At 37.5% G+C, this 22,023-nt stretch overlaps 1 long non-coding RNA gene across 1 annotated transcript in view; it reads right to left on the bottom strand.

Moving 5' to 3' along the window:
- LOC108580461 overlaps nucleotides 1-17,661 on the bottom strand; it is a 39,349-nt gene extending 21,688 nt beyond the window's left edge. The window contains exon 1 of the long non-coding RNA XR_004176894.1: nucleotides 12,180-17,661. This is a non-coding gene — a long non-coding RNA (uncharacterized LOC108580461). The remainder of the gene's footprint in view (nucleotides 1-12,179) is intronic.
- Nucleotides 17,662-22,023: the final 4,362 nt, after the last annotated feature.

Genomic DNA, 22,023 nt, shown 5'->3' with positions numbered 1-22,023 from the left:
GCATAGAAAGACAAACTTTGCATGTTTTAACTCATGTGTGGGAACTTAAAACAATTGAACAGATGGAGATAGAGAGTAGAATGGTGGTTACCAGAGGCTGAGCATAGTAGTTAGAGATGGGGGAGTGGGGATGGTTAATACGCACAAAAATATAGTTAAATATCATGAATAAGATCTCATATTTGATAGCACAACAGGGTGACTACAGCTCAGAATGATTTGTTGCACATTTTAGAATTGAGGGAGTATAAATGGAATGTATGTGACACAAAGAAATAATGAAAGCTTGAGGTGATGGACATCCTTATTTACTCTGATGGGTATATTATATTGTATGCCTGTATTAAAATCCCATGTACCTAAGTACATACACTTGCTATGTACCCATAAAAATTAAAAATTTAAGGAGTAAAACTTTATATTGTTACATTAAAGAGCCTGTATTAAACAATCACTATTCTTGCTTTATTTATATAAATAATCAGGCCAAGTTTCATGAGATTAAAGTTATCTTGCAAACAAACTAGTCTTACTGTGATCATCTTTGGTAAAATTGGGGGTGACTATAGAAGGAAATTTTGCTTCAGTAGAAGCCTACTTATATTGTACCTATTAATAGATTTTAATCCTGTTCTTTGAGGTTTTGTTATTCAACCTTTTAAAGTGGACTGGATCCTGAATTTCTCCAGCATTTGCCTAGAATTCTTCAACTGCCTTTCTCGCTTAGTATGACTAAGAACAAAAATCACCCTTTTCCTGAAGCCCTGCATGCTGAAGCTAGATGAGTTGATATGAACATTAAAGAGATCACCACAACTTTTCTATGGAAAACCTTTGTGCCTGCTGCCCTGTGGGCCACTCAGACATCACCAGAGACATGTAGACACCAAAAGATACTTTTAACCTACATTTTAGAAGCCTTGACTGGCTGCCCTTCAGACTGAGAAACATGATTTATAGTCTGCTCCAATTATTAACTTTCCTTTTTTTGTTGTTGCCATAGAAATGCCTCTTCAATGGGTTATTACTTTACCAACTCAGTTTCTGGATTTTAAAACTTGTTGGGGAAATGACAGATGGAGTAATGTTGAGGCTCAGGAGACACCAAAATATGAACATACCCCAAAATATGACCACAGGGGACCGGAATACGCCACCTCAAAATATACTTTGGCAGTTTTGAGCTGCTGCTTCTGGTAAACGGCAGGTAGAGGAGTATCCCTGAAAAGCTGTCCTGTTGTAAAATAAATTTATATCCATAAAGGAAGAGTGTATTAGCAAAAGTACCTGTATTAAAAAGAGGACTGCTGAAGATAAATTTTATTATCTGAGGGACTTTTTAATTGCATAACAAGAAACCTTTATTCACCAAACATTTCCTTCCCTCACTCTCCTATGACTTATGTCATCACCAGCCATCCCTCAGAAACCCAAAGCTCCTATTCCTTTCTGTTGCTCAGGATGCTGTTGAAGCTTCAATCATGTGACCTTTCTTTAAGGCTCATGTTTTGTGGGACCCCTGAGCATACGTACATAATTAGTTTTACTCCTGTTAATCTTTCTTATATCAATTTAGTTTGTAGCCCAAAGCACCTGAAAGGATAGAGGGAAGCCATTTTTCATTCCACCACACTGTTACAATTTCCTGCTCCGAATCATGTGATGAAGGATGATTGATAATTGTCAAGGCTAGGCACATGGTGACTCATTCCTGTAGTCCATGCACTTTGGTAGGCCGAGGAAGGTGGAGAGCTTGACGTTCAGGAGTTTGAGAGTCACCTGGGTAACACGGTGAAACCCCTTCTCTGCAAAAAGTGCAAAAATTAGCTGGGTTTGTGGCGTGCACCTGTAGTCCCAGCTACTAGAGAGGCTGAGGTGGGAGGATCTCTTGAGTCTGGAAGGTGGAGGTTGCAGTGAGCCATGTTAGCCCACTGCACTCCAGTGGTGACAATAGAGTGAGACTGTCAAAATAATAATAATAATAATAATAAAAATTGTTGAGAAGCCAGAACCCTCAGTACTAGACAGGTACTAATTGCTGAACTTGTATGTAAAACTTAGAAAAGAAAAAATTAATGAGTCAAAGAAATAGTATTTGCTCATCTGGATTTATTGACTTTAATGACCATTTTCTCCAATTTCTTTTGAAAAATTATTTATATAAAAATGAAGAAGAACATTTCTTTCATGTTACATTTTTATTCCTGAGTTATCCCTTTGAGATCTTGCTTATTAACAACTTTGTTGTGATCTTCCATCTTCATAGGGTCATGCCATCTAGTTTATTTCTCTGACTTAAATGTTAACTGATAGCAAGGTCCAGGCTAAAAGCTTCAGACAAGTAGGGTTTCTCGTGCTTAACAAGCCTGCCCTGCAGGCCGCCTTTGGAAATGGCAGGCTTAACAGCCTGGTGAGCAAACAGCAGAGTTGCTTTCACACTTGAGTTATGATCTGTTTAAACTTCAAGTCAACTACCATTCAGGGCTCACATTTCCTGAATATGTGGGATAAGAGGAGTTTCAGAATAACAGAGACAACTGCCCAAGTCCAAAGGGGAGGTTTTCCAGGTTTTTAAAGGAGGTGCAAACAAATTATGGATCAGTCTTTAAAAATGTTTGAAGAGAAGCCTCCTTTAGTGTAACCTAATGAAATAAATTAGAGGTCCAAGCAAGTAAAAATAAAGAGTATTCTAAAAATGATCTATCATGTATCAAAATTTAGGCTGCTATTCTGAGACATAACTTTAAGCTTTCCCAGGTTGGCTACAAATATAACCCCCAAACTGGTAAAGTTTTAGGGTTCTACTCTGCTATTTCATTATTTAGTACCTCCATGAAGGCTATAAAGACCTAAACTGGTACTTCTGCCTTTCTGTTAATAAACAAATGCTTCTGGGAATTAAGCATTCCAGAAGCATCACCAAGTGACTAACTCAGATCAAAAAAATTCCTTATTCCTGGACTCACCTGTTGGTTTGGCTCTGCCTTTTTGACTTTTCAGTTATTTCATTTTAATATGGAGCTTATGACCACCTACTTTGCTCTGCCTTCAGAATTTTTGCCACTTAGACCCCTGTCTTCCTATTTGAGTCCTTTTATCTGGTCTGTGCTGACTGTGCCAGCTCTGATGGCTCTGCTCTTACTTGGAACACCTACCTGTTCCTGCAACTATGCCCCAGGTCATTGAGCCTTCCATCTCTTTGGCACCAACACCCTTTACAGAATGAGTTTTTGAGACCTGTTACCCTCTGCACCTGACTGACATCCAGACTCTGGAGTGACCAGCTTTTTTTGTGAAGGGTTCCATGGATTTCTGGTGATGTGACAAGAGGTTAACTTTACTTGCCTCTCTTCTCCTCCATAGGAGAACTGGGCAAATGATAAAGGAATCTGTCTTTTCTTTCATGCTTCAGAAAATGAAGGAAACAATTGGATATTTGCAATAGGCTAATGGCCCTGAAGTCCATCTACAGATTTTGTAAGAAACAAAACTCCAAATGGTGGGATGCTCAAACTTAGCTGTGGCTCCTGCTCTGATGAAAGCCTGGTTTCTTCATCTCCTACTTATAAAATCCAACCTCACAATACTTAGGGAACGAAGGACAGGAATGCCTCTTGGAGGTGTGTCTGAACAAAAGAAAAAAATATTTTCCCTCCTTCCCCAGCTTTATTGAGGTATAATTGACAAATAAAATTGTACATATTTAAAGTGTATAATGCAGTAACTTATATGCATATATATTGTGAAATAATTGCAACTATCAAGTTAACTAATGCATCTCTCTCCTCATAATATTTTTTATTTTTTTTTTGGTGAGAATGCTTAAGATCTTAGCAAATTTCAAGTATAATATTATCTGTAGTCACCATGCTATATGCTAGATCCTCAGAACTACTCATCTTATTGAAAGTTTGTACCCTTTCTCCTACATCTCTCTCCATTTCCGCCACCCCTAGTGCTTGGCAACCACCCTTCTATTCTACGCTGTTTTAAAGAGTTGGAGTTTTTTGTTGTTGGTTTTTTGTTTTGTTTTGTTCTGTTTTTGATTCCACATATAAGCAATACTATATATTGTCTTTGTCTGGCTTCTATCTCTAAGAATAATGTCCTTCAGGTTTATTTATGTTGTCAAAAATTACATATTTGCTTTTTATAAAATATTGCATTGGGGCTTGTGTGTATAAAATAATTTTTTTATCCATTCATCCATTGACGGAGATTAAGATTGTTTCAATATCTTGACTGCTGTGAATAATGCTGCAATGAACATGGGAGCACAGATGTCCATTAGGGAAACTGTATTCTTCATATAAAGCCAAAGGAAATGAATTCAGAGAAGTGAGATTGTTGGATCTAATGGTAGTTTTTTTGTTTTGTTTTGAGGAATCTTCATGCTGTTTTCCAGAATGGCTATACCAATGTACATACCCAACAGTACACAGAGGTTCCCTCTTTTCTCTACATCCTTGCTAACATTTATCTGTCTTTTTGATAAAAGCCATCCACACAGATGTGAGACATTATCTCATTATGGTTTTGATTTGTGTTTCTTTGGGTAGCAATGCTGAGCACCTTTTCATATACTCATTGACCATGTCTCCTTCTGGGAAATGTCTGTTAGGTACTTTGCTCAGTTTTTAATCAGAATATTTGTGTTTGCTATGGAATTGTATGAGTATCTTATGTATTTTGGAAATTAACCCATTATTGGATATATAGTTTGCAAATATTCTCTCCCATTCCATAGGTTGCCTTTTCATTTTGTTGTTTCCTTTGCTATGCAGAAGCTTATTAGGTTTGACAAAGTCTCAATTATTCATTTTTTATGTCTGTTGCCTTTGTCTTTGGTGTCAAAATAAGTTATAAAATAATTGATAAGACTAATGCCAAGGAATTTTTCCCCTATGTTTTCTCCTTGGAATTTCACATTTTTTCAGTCTTACTTTTAAGTCTTTAATCAGTTTTGAGTAAATCTTTGTAAGTGCTGTAATATAGGGGACGAGTTATATTTTTGGTATGTGGAAATCCAGTTTTCCCAACACCGTTTATTGAAGAGACTATCCTTACTACATTGTGCGTTAGCTTCCTGTCAAAGATTAGCTGACTGTATATTTGTGGGTTTATTTCTGGGTTCTCTGTCCGGTGTCGATGATCTTTGTGTCTGGTTGTAAGCCAGTACATACTTTTAAAATTACTATAGCTTGGTAATATGGTTTGAAATCAATCAGTAAAAGATAACCAGCTTCCTTCTACTTTCTCATTACTGCTTTGACTACTCAGGGTCGTTTGTGTTTCTACACAAATTTTCAGATTTTTTTTTTCTGTGAAAAATGCCATTGGGATTTTCATAGGGATTGCATTGAATCTGTAGGTCCCTTGAGAAGCATGGACATTTTAGAAATATTAATTCTTCCAATTCCTGTGCATGGGCTGTTGTTCCATTTATTTCTGTATTCTTCAATTCCTTTCATCATCACTTTATAGTTTTCAGTGTAAAGATACTTCACCCCCTTGATTACGTTTATTCTACATATTTTGTGGTTTTTCATGCTGCTGTAAATGGGATTGCTATCTCAATCTTTCTAAGTTTGTTATTGGTGTATGGAAATACAAGTGATTTTTATGTTGATTTTATACCCTGTAACTTTTACTGAATTTATTAGTATTAAGATTTTGGTTGAGTCTTTAGGGTTTTCCACCTTTAGATCATGCCATCTGTAAACAGAGACAATATTGCTTCTTCCTTTCCAATTTGGATGCTTTTTATTTCTTTTTCTTGCTTAATTTTCTAGGACTTGCAAAACTATTTTGAATAAAAGTGGCAAGAGTGAGCATTCTGGTTTTGTTCCTGGTTTGGGAGGAAAAGCTTTTAGTCTTTCACTATTGATGATGGTAATTAGCTGTGCGTATGTCATACATGGCCTTCATTGTCTTGAGGTCCATTTAAGTCTAATTTAGTGTTTTTATCATGAAAGGATGTTCAATTTGTCACATGATTTTTCTGCATCTATTAAGGAGATCATTTTTATAAATCATTTGGTAAATATGGTGTATCATTTTATTGATTAGCATGTGTTGAACAATTCTTGCACTCCAAAAATAAATTTCACTTGATCATAGTATAAGAAACTTTTAATGTACTGTTGAGTTATGTTCTCTAGTATTTTATTGAGGACTTTGGTATACATGTTCTTCAGGATATTGGCTTGTACTTTTCAGGCAGTATCCTTGTTTGGCTTTGGTATCAAGAGTAATATATGGCCTTGTAAAATAAGTTTGGAAGTGTCCCTCTTGAAGTTTTTATAAGGGTTTGAGAGAAATTGATGTTAATTCTTCCTTAAAAGTTTGATACAATTCAGCAGTGAAGCCATTAGGTCTTCGGCTTTTCTTTCTTGAGAGGTTTATGATTATTGATTCAGTCCTAATTATTATTGGTCTGTTAAGATTTTCCATTCATTCGTTATTCAGTCTTGGTAGGATATTTCTAGGAATTTATCCATGTCTTCTAGGTTATCCAATTTGCTGCTATAAAATTGTTCATAGAAGTCTTTTATGATCCTTTGTATTGTGATGGTAATCAGTTGTAGTATCTCCTCTCTCATATCTGATTTATTTGAATCTTGTTTTTTCCTTAGTCAATTGTATTTTTTAAATGCCATTTCTTAGTTCCATTTATCTTTTCTATTTTTTTCTAGTCTCTATATTATTTGTGCTCTGAATTTTGATATCACCTTCCTTCTCTTGGCTTTGTGCTTTTCTTTTTCTAGTCCCTTGTGGTATAAAGTTAGGTTGTTCATTTGATTTTTTTCCTTTTTGTTAGTGTGGCTAGTAATTACTATGAATGTTTCTCCTAGAACTACTTTTGATGCATTCTGTAAGATTATAATGTTGTGTTTCCAATTTTGTTTGTCTAAAGGTATTTTTGATATCACTTTTGACTTATCCTTTGATTCACTGATTTTTTCAGGAGTGTCTTGCTTAATTTCCACTTATTTGTGACAATTTCCGTTTTCTTTCAGTTACTGGTTTCTAGTTTTATGCCACTGTGTCTGGTCAAGACCACAAATGATTTTAGTCCTTTTAAATTTGCTAAGGTTTTTTATGTGATGTAACATACAATCTATCTTGGAGAACATTCTGTGTGCAGAATATTCTATTGCATTGCTGTCTATTTCTGCCTTCCAACCTGCTAATATTTGCTTAATATATTTAGTTGCTCCAATGCTAAATTTATATTTATAATATCCTTGTAATTGACCCCTTTAGTATTATATAATGATCTTTTTTGTCTCGTTAGTTTGTGACTTAATGTCTATTCTATCTGACGTTAAGTATTATCTATCTCTGCTCCCTTTTGCTTTCCATTTGCGAGAAATTTTTCTATTCCGTCACATTCAGTATATGCTTTTCCTTATAGCTGAAGTAAGTTTCTTGAAGGCGACATATAGTTCAGAGTTTGGGCTTGTTTTTTTGTTTTATTTAGTGTATCATCCATTTATCCATTCTATGTTTTTTGATTGGAGAATTTAATCCATTTACATCCAAGGTATTTACTGATAAATACTATTACCATTTTATTCATTGTTTACTCTCCATTTTGTAGGTCCCTTTCTTGCTCTCTTACTATCCCTTCCCTTATTACTTGATGATTTCCTTTAACGGTATGTGTCTTAGTCCATTTGTGTTGCTGTCAAGAAATTCCTGAGGCTGGGTAATTCATAAATAAAATATTTTGTTCCTGGTTCTGTATGCTATACAAGAAGCATGATGTCAACATCTGCCTCTGGTGAAGGATTCAGGCCGCTTCCCCTCATGGCAGAAGGTGAAGCGGAGCTGGCAAGTGAGATCACATAATGAAAGAGGAAGCAAGAGTTGGGGAGGTGGCAGATTCTTTTTTAACAATCAGCTCTCACATGAACTAATGGAGTGAGGATTTACTCTTGCCTTTAGGATGGCCCCATGCCGTTCATGAGGGATCTGCCCCCATGACTTGTACATCTCCTCCTAGGCCCAGCCTCTAACATGGGGCATCAAATTTCAACTTGAGAGTTGGGATAGCTGTTCCCTCCAAATATCAGTATATTTGGATTCCTTTATCTCCTGTGTATCCTTTACAGAGTTTGTATGTGGTTATGATATGTATATAAAACATTTTATATAGCTATAAGAGCTTATTTAAAGCTGTTAAAAACAAATTCCAACACACACAAAAATTGTATCTTTTACCTTCCACCCACGTTATATTTTTGATGTCAAAATTCATATATTTTGTATATTGTGTATCCATTAAATTATTGTACTTACAATTATTTTCAATACTTTTGTCTTTTAATCTTTATGTGAGGTGATTTACATACAATTATATAATATTCTGAAATTGACACTGTACTGTTACCAGTGAGTTTTAGAATTTTATATATTTTGTTGTTAAATAACACTTTCATTTTAGCTTAATTTCCCCTTTGTTCCCTTTATTTTCAGCTTTCATTTGCCTTTAGCATTTCTTGTAAGTTAGGTCTAGTGGTGATCAACTTCCTCAGCTTTTGTCTGGAAATGTTCTTATCTCTTTTATTTTTGAAAGACAACTCTTCCAGATATAGAGTTCTTGGTTGATAGTTTTTCTTCCTGCTTTTTTCTTTTAGCACTTTATTCTCCCACTTCTTTTCTAGCCTGCAAGGTTTCTGCTGAGAAATCCACTGATAGCATTATGGGAGTTTCCTTAGATGAGTCTCTTTTCTCTTGCTGAGAAGCTTCTCTTGTTTTCAAATGGTCTACAACTCTGAGACTCAGGATGCCCGTAATTCTTAATTTTGTAAAATGTGAACTGTAAAGACGACTAATCATAAGTCTCCCCTACCTGCGGCTCCACATGCTTTCTCTTCTGATTTTTAACAAGATAATTCTGTCTGTTTGGACCAAAGTTATTAGTTTAATGGTCTGGCATTCCTGTTCATTAAAGTTATACTATGGGGAAAGGAATGATAAAGTACCTTCAATCCTTTTTATTATAACCTACCACAATGAGGACCTGCCTACCAGATATAGGCACTCACTACCAAGACCAGGGGGTCATCTTGGTAGGTTACTTTTCATGTTTCTTAATAGGCACATGAGGAACATGCTTAGCAGGTTCTCTGCAAAAACAGAAACCTATGACATCAGAAAAGCCAGAAGACAGTCTGCTGGAAACATCCCAGGGCATCAGGACCAATGAAGTTAACTTTTTTTTTCTCTGGACTAGAGAGGAAGCACAGATGGAATGAGAATGTATCTGGACTTCCCTTTTGTGTTGGCTTTTGAGAACTTCACTGAGCCTAAGCAACCAGAACGTTCTGTTTGGTTTTGTTTTGTTTTAAAAGTCAACCATATGCCATTGCCTCAAATTAGCCACTCCCCAGAGGAGATAGCAAAGTTTTTTATCCATTCCACAAAGGTGCATTGGCCAGAATGAAAGAATGCAGCTGCTTCTCTGTTAGTGCTAATGCTTTTGGGGAGATATGAGAGGCCTCTTTCAAAAATGATCACTTCTGTGTTGAAAGGTCCCCTTCTATCTCCCTTGTCATATAGGGTTATGGAGCTATTTCCAATTCTGTGATTTTGATAATTGCCAAAGATGAAGTAAAACCCTACATCTAAGATACTGCAGGACTCCTTACAGTATCAGTGTGAGAACAGGACAAAGTAATTGGCAATGGTCTTTCACACTAAGTTAGCTCCCTAGACACCATTTATTTATGTGAGTCACAATCTATTTACTAAATTTTCCTGATATATTTCACTTAGAGTGCTTGTAAAAATATGAGTTCTTATTCCTTCTATTTTGGCAATTGGTTCTGTAAGTCTGCAGAAGAGTAGAGGTACTGCCACTCTTACCAAGCACCACGGGCAGCAGATCTAGTTGTACGAGTAAGGATCCTTTGTGCTGTCCGAGTTATGCGCTAACAAACACTGGGGCCCAAATTATGAGTGGAAGGCATACCTGGGACTCTGATTCTTACCCCTGAGTTCAAGTGCCTTAAAAAATTGTCTTCCTGGCCGGGCGCGGTGGCTCAAGCCTGTAATCCCAGCACTTTGGGAGACCGAGATGTGCGGATCACGAGGTCAGGAGATCGAGACCATCCTGGCGAACACCGTGAAACCCCATCTCTACTAAAAAATACAAAAAACTAGCCGGGCGAGGTGGCGGGCGCCTGTAGTCCCAGCTACTCGGGAGGCTGAGGCAGGAGAATGGCGTGAACCCGGGAGGCGGAGCTTGCAGTGAGCTGAGATCCGGCCACTGCACTCCAGCCCGGGCTACAGAGCGAGACTCCGTCTCAAAAAAAAAAAAAAAAAAAAAAAAAAAATTGTCTTCCTGACATAGAAACAATTTCCAGGAAAATTCCTGATATCAGAAGAAAGAGGCAGCACAAGCCTTTGGTGGGCCCATTGTTCTACCAATAAGTGAAACAAACCAAAACTTCTTGTTGGTCATAAAAATCACCAGTAAAACACGTTAAGTTTAAATTTGAAATGCAGAGTTTACCTAAACATACCAATTTTTTTTTTAAGCTTTCCAGCAGCTCTAACAGGATCAGATGCACTTGTTCTAACTCTGCTCAGTTATAAAAAGAAGAAGGGGGGTAAAGTTACTACCCCTACACTTGGAAAATAAAACCTTGCCGAGGGAATTTAGAGGTCTTGTATTCTCCTACATTTCCATTTTTCAGAGAATAGACTTGATGTTACTGAAAACTTACCACAAATTAGGGATTAATATAGGGAGTTCATTGGGTAAATTATGGTATATTCATTCAATAAGATATTGTGATGCAAGCATCATAATACTTATAAATAATTGGTAGTGGCATGGGAAAATAAAATAGTAAGAGCAAAATGCAGATCCAATGTGTTGTATAATTCCAACAATCACACATGTGCACATAATCATGTACATGGAAATATGACCAAGATATAAGGTATTAAAATATAATTTTATTTTGTTTGCAGTAGCTGGGTTACAAACAGCTTTTATTATTTAGATGTTTTCAAGGTCTCTTACTAAAATTTAATGCATCTCCATTTTGTTCATAATAAAAAATAACATGGTTTTTTCTAATCATGGTGCTAGGAGTCAAACTATTGGTAATAATCATCGCCTCCAGAGATAATCAGGGAAGCTTTCAGAACCAATCCCACAAGGACCCTTGAGAACATTCACAAACACCCAGTGCCATGCCCTGTTTCATTCATCAATCCAAAGAAAAATCCCAAAAGGCAGAGCAGGTAAAAGAGCTGAGACAATAACTTGACAACTTAAAAAAATGTGATGATATTTTTTACAGTATTTGTCAATGTGCAGAACAGTTTAGGGATGAAATTTATTGTTGACTCCAGAGGAGAAATAGGTAAAAGTTACTAGAGGGCACAGGAAGAAGTTTCTAACAATCAGAGCTCCCGAAGGCAGCTCCCTAGGCATGTCAGTATTCAAACTGAATCAAGAGGATCCATATTTGTTTAGGATGCTGGTGAGGGCAATGAATGCCTGCAGCAGATAATAGCTCCATTAGAAAACGTGTAGACTCCCTTCCCCAGCTCTTGAACCCTAAGGTTTCAGAATTTAAAACTTGAGTTTTTATTTGGCTAAGCAGTCAAGACAGGGATGACTACCCGCATCACACAGATGAGAAATTTAAGGCTCAGAGAGATGAAGTGAATGCCCGAAGTCATACAACTGAAAAGTAGCACCACTAATTACCAAACCAATGCTCTGAGTGCTGGTACTCAATTAACACAATACATACATGAGGCTAGGATATCAGTAATTCAGGGAGACAGACCCCTGAATGGCAGACAGGAAGAAATAAGGGCCACTTTCCTTCCATCTTTAGCTTTTGTGCTAGCCTACCCTCCCCAAGGGGCATCTTTGTTTCATCCAGTGTCATACTTTGCCAGGAAAAAGGGTCACAGCTGAGACCACAGTCCTATCCTAAGCTTTCTTCTGTGAGCGGCCCTTTGAGTTCCCTCAGGTGGCTCAAAGCGACTGACTCCACGCAGCATTGGCACTTGTGTTGGCTGGGTCTGAGGCCGAGAGTGGCAACTGCTGGAACTGGAAGGGAAAGGCCATGTAATTCCACATGGATGAAGCAACACCTGATTCCCTGAGTGAGGAAATAAGTCTGCTGTATGAAAGCAAAACCTACCTCTGGTTTCAGGAAACCTGCTGTGCTCATCAGAGGTATGTGGCTCCTGAGAAAATATGTGAAGCATTCCTGGAAAAAAAAAAAAAAAAAAAAAAGCCAGGAACACAGAGGACTAAGGAGCTTTGGTTTCTGCCAGTTTGGCCTTGCTGTAGTTGCTGCTGCTCTGCCACACAGATAAAACAGGGGAAAGAAAAGAGGAAAACAAGTCAGGTAAGATAAAACCGGAAGCATTGGATAGATTTTCCTTTACTTTGGAGACGTAGTGTTAACATTTGTATTAGCAGTGTATACTCAGCATTCCAATTGTGATGATTGCTGATTTTACTCAAGCAAGGGTTTAAAAGAAATAAAAATCATGCTGATTAACATTTATTGAACAACTACCATGTAACAGGCACTCTGCTAGAATACTTTTAAACGTGTTGATTTATGTTAGCCTCATGAAAATTATATGAAATGGCTATTTTTGGTGCTTAAAGATAACATACAGAGAATTTTTCAGTAACTTGACCAGTAAGCATTTATTAAGTGGTAGGATTGAGAATCAAACTCAGGCAGTCTCACTCAGAGCCCGTGCTACACTGGACTGCAGTATTACGCTTGTATCCCAGATGAGGAAACTAATGGTTGACTGACTTGCCTAAAAGGGCATTAGTTTGCCCACTAGTTCATTTGCAAACTAATGAATCACAAATCAGAACTAAAACTCAAATTACCTGGATCAGGTCTGATGATCTTTCTCCACTCACCAACAGCATCTCCTGGCACCTTACAAAACTCCTTGACTTAGAGAAATTTCCTGAACAAATTCTCTAGACAAGATTGACAGATTGAACCAAACATTCACTGGACATCTGGAGTGAGCTAAGCCCGCCCTGTGCCAGCTGCTCTCATAACTTATGAATTCCTCACAACCAGCTAAAGAAATGGGTATTTTCATCTCCGTATTTATGAGTGGCAGCATATTTGAGGTTGTAGAATCAACTAACAGCAGAAAATGAATATGAAGTCAGTATCCTTAGTCCAGGCCTCTTTACCTCACATCTCAGTTTGTCTCTACAAACCAAGAGAGTTCTTGAAACAACACAATGGCTAGAGCCCTTCAAATCTTGCTCACTTTGACCTTAATAGAATGTTGTTAATTTCTCTAAATGTCTTAGTCTTTAGTAATTAAATGGAGCTCATAAACTAGGTAAACCCCACTCTATTGTAATGAGCTATTTTACTCTCCCCTCTTATAATTTTACTGATGTCTGCAATCACTTTTTGCAAAAGTAATGTCCTTAAGGAAGCAAGCTGGCTTCTCTAAGGTTTAGCCCCCATGTGACCTTCTCATAGAACAAGGGATCCAAACACACAACTCAGGTCAACTCAGTCTCTCACATCAAGCCCCAACTCAAATGTTATTTCCTGAGATACTTGTATGAAAGATAAATTTGAAGAAAGCAGGATGCAAGAGAAGAAAATAATGGGAGAAACATCCTTCATTTTCTATTTATTTATTCCTAATTGAATAAACAAACCTTTCTAAAAGTCCTCAGGCATTTGTTGCTAAGAGGATAGACTGATAATTTAATGGACTGGACAGAAAACTTTGATTTCCTCATTTTTTTAATGTGAAAAAACCTTCTTGTTATGGAACAAACATGTAGTCTTTTATGACAACTGAGCCATATTAAGATATTTCAAGAAAGGGTGAGTTTGCATCAGACATGATTTTGGTAGTAACAGACTTGGTAGATAGAACTGGCCTAGCAATTTTATCCAGTAATTCAGTTATTCACCAATTCTCTTGACTTAACTCATATAAAGTTTATAGCAGCCATCAATTCATATACTTTTCTTCATCTGCATTAATAATGTACACCTCATTCAGGAAGCTTCAGAGAGATGGCCAGATGATACAAGGGTTTAGGAGTAGCAGCTCATCTCTGTGCTACCATGAGAGGATAATGAGTTTATTGTGGACCACAGTGGAATCACCAACCTTGAGAATGGCTTTGCTCAAGAATATGCTGGCCATGTATCTGATCAACACGTTCTACCCTCAAGGAAAGATCATAGCACAAGTCCTTACTCCTGTACTTCTCCTCAGAATGACTTGTAGGTTTTAAGCATGGGATTTGTATTTGACGTCCAGGGCAGACATTGTAGGGAACCCCAAGGAACTGTTATTCAGCACAGAGGACTCAGGCAACAAGAGATTATTCATATCAGGGACTTCTGTATGGTCATCATTGATTTAAAATCCTACAATAAGGCCAGAAGCCAGATGCCATAGACTGAATTCTTTTGTTCCCCACAATTTCACATGTTGAAATTCTAACTCCCAATGTGATTGTATTAGGAGTGGGGGGCTTTGGCAGTTGATTAGATCACGAAGGTAGAGCCCTCATGAATAGCATTAACTGCCTTTATAAAGGACACCCTGGATGACTCCTTCACCCCTTCTGCCAAGGATACAGAAAGATGATGTCTGAACGAGGAAGGGAACCCTCACCAAACACCAAATCTGCCAGCACTGTGATCTCGGATTTCCCAGCCTCCAGAACTCTAAAAAGTGAATGTCTGTCATTTATAAGCCACCTTGTCTATGGTACTTTGGTATAGCAGCCCAAATTGACTAAGACACATGCACACACAACACACTAGACTGCACTCTCATGAGCAAGTGTAGTCAAGCTGAAAGTAGGTGTGTATGTGGACACAAACACATGCACACACAAAATTACCCTCAGTGGTACTGAAGCTCCATCTATCTTGCAAAGTACAAACAAAAGCAGTGTCAAACAGCATTGCCTCTTCCTTACTGTTAACCCCACATCCCCACATCCCTGACTTTCCCCCCATCACAATGCATAATCCCATTATCCACTCAACTGCCATTGCTGGAAACTGAGCATTTTCCTCGACTGTTCTTTTCCCCACCTTCCTTTCTAGATTCAAGATCACTAAAATATATCCTACAATCTATATCAAATCTTCTTTAATCTACATCAATCCATATTAATATTTCACTTGCTAATGCTGGCTACCATGATTTCTTACCTAGATTGTCCTTCTAAATACTCTCTTCACCTCCACTCTAAGACATCTGTATGTTCAGGTTGCTTCACAAGACAGTTTCTGATTTCTGAGGATGCATAGGAACACAATCTCAGTATGTAGCACAACAATCATTTAAAATGTTTTAATAGTTTTATTGCACACACGGGAAAAATATTTCAAGATAGCACAGGCAAATATAAAAGGAATGGTTAAAAATTTCTTCCTCATGATCTAGGCCAGAGGTAAGCAAACTGTTCCTGTAAAGGGCCAGATCACACAGATTTTAGGCTTTGTAGAACATTTAGTCACTATTACAACTACTCAACACTGCTGTTACAGCCCAGAAACATCTATAGACAATATGTACAAATGAATGTGGCTGTGTTCCAATAAAACTTTATTTTAAAAAACCAAGTGGCAAACCAAATTTGCCCCGCAGGACATCGTTTTTCCTGTACTAGACCATCAGTCTTATATCCCAAACTTAACAATTGTTAAGTTTCTTGTAAAACATATTGCTATTTGAGTAAGTCTTTTAAGAAGCCCCAGCTAAACAGAATGTAGCTTTTATAGACAGCAAAAATACACAATGGTTTAACCTGTGCTATTTTTTTTTCAAAGAGGGAAAAATGACTAAATCACTATCTCCATAAAGAAGAGAAGTACCATGTGGCTTGGGTACATACCAACTACCTTTTGTTGAGTGGCTCTGGAGAGTCAAAGGACAAAAATATTCAAGGTTTTGGCCACCACAACTATTTCTCAGCATGAGTTCTAAACTACAGTTTTTACCAGAAATGAAATTGCCAATTCTAGCTTGATGCTTGGATAAGTATGTAAAGTATCTAACCCACCTGACAGCAAAATCACAGCATACGAGAACCCTGGCGTTTTGTGGTTTGACCTAGAAATTTAACCACTACAGTGAATACTGTTTCAAAGGTAACATGCATTCTGAGCCAAACAAGAAAAATAAGAAAGTTTGAAAATTCAGAAGCCACATGTATACACCTTTGCAAAAAAACTGTGGGTGGCCTGTGCCCTGCAATCTGGTGCACATTTCATGAGTAATTTAGTAGTGCAATGTAGCATCTGTGAATCAAAAATTCAGAACTTCCATCAAATGTAGAAAAGTATATTAGTACATTAGGAAAAAATGTTGTGAAACTACAAGCTCATGTTCACTCTGGTACTTTTTAAAAATATGATTACAAGTTCTCCATGGTCATTGACTTTCTTTTTCTGCGATTCTCTTTCTATCTCTGAATCTCCATGTTTTTGACTTAGTGTCTGTTTTTCTCTCATGCTCCGTCTTTCTCTTTCTCCATCTCTCGGTATCTCAGTACTGTCTCTCACCTTCTCCTCCAATTTCCTTTGTCTTAAGAGTTTTCCATTTACACAGAAGACCATTTAATACCTCACACCTCCACGAGTGAGGCGTTATAGGTAGAGTATAAGCGCTTGACTTATGTATACCTATGGCTAAGTACGTGTGTGTGTGTGTACATGTTAATATGTATGCATAGACAGATGAATATCAAGATCAAGCTAATGTCTGAGATTTAGATTGAAATATATCTATTTACCTATCCCATCCATCTATCTATGTATGTATCTAACCCATGCATATATGTTCTTTGTTGGAAGCACAGGTCACCAGAATGTCTAAACTGTATATGGTCTTGTTGGTACAAATACCTTCAAATGTCTCTTCTGTAATTAAAAAGAAAAACAAAACTCATGAAGAAAGGAGTGAAAATATCTGCTATTACATTCAGAAGAGAAAAGAGTGATCTTCCTGCTACCTTTGTCATCAAAACTAGCTACCAACCCTAGCAGTTACAGAAATTTGTCAAATTCAGTTGCCTAAAATTAAGTATAATGAGGCTAAGTTCACCATCCCTTTTTTCAGTCTGCAATTATTTATGTTCATAAACATCAGAAAATACAGAAAATTTTAAGGATAATCAAAACCCTCAGTCATAATGTGGTAACATTTTAGCCACATCTTTCCAGATTTTTTTTACAGCTTCATTTTATTTTACAAGAACAAAAATGTATTCAACAAAATTGATTGAGATCCTTTTAATGTACCAGATGCCCAATTAGGTATTTGGGAGGCATAAGAAAACTCAAAATTTTGTCTTAAAGTCTTAAAGTTTTCCAATTTATGATTTTACTTTGTTTTGCTGCATGTATTTTACAAGCCATTACATATAGATTCTATATTTAATGACTATCATTCTCTTATATTCTTGTACAAGGTCATAAGTTTTATTAACTTATGCTTTTCTGCACCAAGAAAAGTAAACGGAAAACCAGCATAATTTACTCTGAGCAAATAGTTACAAATGTTGTAAGGGAGATGTAAACAAAAAACAAAACAGAACAAATACAATAAGACCTCAAAGAGGAAAAGGGAAAAAATAGAAGAGGGAGCACATTATAAAAAGATAAAATCACTTGTGATATTACTATTATATATATATTCTTAGTTGGTATTAGATATTGTGCTTATTATCATGATTGTTATTAATAAAATGACAAAGTAATCAACATCTAACATTTGAGTGTTTATTATGTGTCAGTCACTATTTTAACTGTTAGATGTCTATCAACCTATATAAGTCTAACAAACTTGTAAGAAGGGTATTTGTTTTTACATATGATGGCATAGTCACAAAGTTATCTTCATGAAGTCACTAGGCTAATCTAGGTATTTATATCTAAGGCATCTGTTTACACAAGACTGTACCCCCCTTTATCCTCACAATGCATATCTTATTCATGCGGATATCTAGGAATGATGGTTCCCTGTAACTCATTTCCACTACAAGAATTACTAAGCAAGGTGCTTATTTTAACAGTAGAAAGATCCCCTTCTAGGAAAATGCATTGTCTCTTCTTGCTGAAGAGCTGGCAGGACATCCTACATGTGCAGCAACAACAACAACAACAATTTCCTCTACGGAATGGTTTTCAATCTTCAGTATTTATAAGAATCATCTAGGGAGTTATTAAAACATGAAGATACCTGCTCATTTTCCTGGCCCCTCCAACGGAATACTAATTCTTGAGTCTAAGTTAAGGTAATGCAAATACAGGCAAGTGAAGTCCACGCTGAATGCTGGTTTAGTAGCCTATGAGAAAGCCCAGGACGTCCTAGTTCCAAATCCATCCCCACTCGGCCAAAGCCAGGCAGTCTTTGGTCGACCTTTGCAGAGGGACTGGAGACAGCATTTCCAAACCAGAGTGACAAATCTTCTAATTATTGTAATCAGAAGTGCCAAGGGAATTGAAGAGTTCAATAAGAACTTTTACTTTCCAAATAGGAGAGCCCTACATCAGATGGCCCATGAGTTTGGGTTCTGTTATTCTGGTTAGGAAATGTGACTAGAACCATCAAACCTTTGGCTCAAGGGCACAAAGCTGATTAACCAGTTACCTGATACCATGCCTTAGTATCCCTGTCTTAAAATAAGCGTGCACAACAAGTCCATGCTGTCTCCCTAGCCTCAGTGGCCAGCATGGAGAAGTCAAATGTCAAGACCCCATATTTTCTTCCTGGAAAACAGCTAAAAAATGATATCTATGAATAACGCTATTACTCATAGGGATAGATGGAGGTCATGAAAGGAAGAAAATAGGTAACTGAGAACAGGTGACATGGGCAAGGGGCACACTTCGATTTTTCCACTCACACCAAGAGTTCTATGATCCCTCTCAATGGACTTATGAAGTCTTTGTAAGAAACTTCTAGATAAACCCATATGCAACTCAAATAACTGCTCTGCCCACTTTTTAGATAGCTAATTTGGGGCAGGTTTCTTAATTCCTCTGAGCCCCAGTTTCCACAGCATTTGCATGGAGACAACACCTATAACTTTACAGGGTTGAGGATTAAATTGACTAATGTAGTAATATGTAATGTGTTTGCACAAAGTTGCTCAAAATATAATTTTTTGCTTTTTATAATGTGGATAGCCTATCTGGCTAGAGCAGAGTTGCTCTAGTGTTCAGCAAACTCCCCCCCCAGCCCCATTGCCAACCCCTCAGCCTCCATCAGGTACAAGAACAGCTAAAGAAAAAACGAATAGCTTCAATACAATGGTGTCAGCATTTAAAATAACATTCGCATCAGTAGGCAATGAATAAGTGGTTTGTACAGTGTTACTATGTGTGTAATCCCAGCTTGTTATCTGGGGAGGATGGGCGAGAGCTGGCATTTGATTTATCTAAATTCTAATAATTTTAGGCAAGTGAAATCTTATAAAGCCAGGTGAAGCTGGTGCATAAACACTGGAAGCACTAATTATAAAGAGGGTTGTTAGGGAAAACAGTCAACTTGGATAACTTAAAGCAATCAAGTTGTCCATGCTGTCCCTCCAGGGTCAGTAGCCAGCAGGGAGACATCAAATGCCACCTCTCTTACATCCTCCCCAGAAAACAAGCTGGGGATGACACATTCATAACAGTGTGCAAACCCCTTATTCACTGTCTTCCCTCTTCTCATCTTGCCTCTATTGCCTTCCTTCTTCTCACCTTGCACTACATATAAGTTGAATAAATAGGTGAGCAGGCACCTTGCTCTCAGTAAGTCTTATTAGTACCCTGTAAGGTCAGTTTTTAAAGGTGAATAGGTAACTCAGGAGTTACCCTAGAGCAACTTGCTCTACAGCACAGCACATATCTTGTTTATGTTCTCCCGGAACTTGGCAGCCCTGTGGTCCCATCTCTACACTTCTTCCCAATGGTGGTCCCTTATGGGCAGGAACACAGACTTCAACCAAAATAAAGCTATGCATACCACTGTCTGTCCCCAGATCATGTCAAAAACAAAACTCCAAGCAAGTCCAGGTATCAATAGAATGCTGCGTCTTGAGTTTGTCTCTTTTTCCAACAACTGATATGTGGGGAAAAAAAAAAAAATCACACTGATAAATCAGTTCTTCTGTTTCATCTCCCACAGAATATAAACAATGATATGTTATTCTTACCCCTTAGGACTATGAGAATAAAACTGAAGTAACATGACAAAATTCAGAAGTGAAGCATTTTAAAAAGCAAAAAGGTACCTTACTGATCTAAGGGTGGTATAGAAACATTCCAGAGATCTATAGAAATCTTTTATGTACATGTAGGATTTCCTACTGAGCATTCTGGTCCTTTTTTCCCCTACCTATATTTTAAATTAGGCTCTGTTCTTTCACTATAAAACTTGCACAGTAAGCTTTCACCTTTGTTTCTTGCCAATCTTTGACTATTGCATCCATTTGATCTGAGCAGAGCCAGCTTGCATCAAGAGTGACCATTTCATGCCACGCAGTCTGGTTCCCCCCACACTGTCCATGTGAGAAACCAGCATAAAAAAAAAAAACATCCAAGATGAGATTTAAATGTGCAAACCAGGGCAATCACGTATTTAAGGGCGAACACATTTTTTTTGTGACATTGATTTTCAGTTTCTCATTAGGCATGAAATATATCTACATTCATTCTAAAGTGATCTCATAGATGAGTGAATCTTGATCTCTCTCCTCTCTACATTTGTTCTCGCAGTTCCTTTATCCTGTACTTAAGGCCATTTCAAAACGCTCCTTTTAAACTTATCCTTCCTATTCATGATCTAGGTTAAGCACCACTCTTGCCACAGCCTTCATAACCATCTGAGCCAGAAGGTTCCCATCTCATCTTTACTCTCCAGCACTTCTGTCATTCAGGTAACATACATCTTCTACTATCTCATGAATGTTCATAACATTTTGTACCACTTCACACACATCCCAAGATCAGCAACTGGGACATACCAGGTGCTCAGAAAATATCTGCACAATTTAAAGTTAATAAGAAAATGTGTATAATGTTGTTAGCATTTTCTCTGGCAGAGTAAATACTCCATAAATATTTGCAATTCTTAACACCATGAATAAAATAAGCCCATGTATTTTTGTGCCCAATTCAATGTTTTGTTTTGTTTAGTTTTTGGTTTGAGACAGAGTCTCACTCTGTTGCCCAGGCTGGAGTGCAGTGGCGTGATCTCAGCTCACTGCAACCTCCACCTCCCGGGCTCAAGCGATTCTTGTGTCTCACTCTCTCAAGTAGCTGGGATTACGGGCTTGTGCCACCATGCCCAGCTAATTCTTTTTTTGTATTTTTAGTAGAGACAGGATTTCCCCATGTTGGCCAGGGTGGTCTAGAACTCGATCTCAGGTGATCCACCTGCCTCGGCCTCCCAAAGTGCAGGGATTACAAGCGTGACACCCCGTGTTTGGACAATTCTGTGGTTTTGAGAGGCCTTTCTAAGAAAGATGTAAATCATTCCCAGAGTCAATATTAATAATCTTTTCTAGGGGGTAACAGTAAATTTCAAAAAGATTTAAATTCTGTTCCTAGATTATGCATTTTGTAGCCAAATATTGCATGTTTGCCAACACAAAGATATAAATCAGATGAATATGTTTTTATATATCTTACTATATATCTTACTGCCAATATCATACCTGATTTAAGTAATGTCTTTCAAATTTCGAGGCTTCTATAAACATATATGCCTATGAATAATAGGAAAAGACCCAACATAAGGTGTTCACACTCTCAAGTCAGGGGCATAGGATTGATGTGGTATCTTTGTTTCCCCAGAGCTTTACACATGAAAGATGCTCAACACTTTCAGGTTGAAGACACTACTATATTGAGTGAAGCCTGGGCGGGGCTTCAGAAAAACTGATTATGTTGTCAGAAAGCAAAACACAGGTAGTCTACTTTTTAGATATTAAGGCAGTCTTATTTGAACGTA

Source organism: Papio anubis, chromosome 11 (assembly GCF_008728515.1).
Source record: "Papio anubis isolate 15944 chromosome 11, Panubis1.0, whole genome shotgun sequence".
Taxonomy (NCBI): Eukaryota; Metazoa; Chordata; class Mammalia; order Primates; family Cercopithecidae; genus Papio; species Papio anubis.
This window is presented reverse-complemented; position numbering and strand designations above follow the sequence as displayed.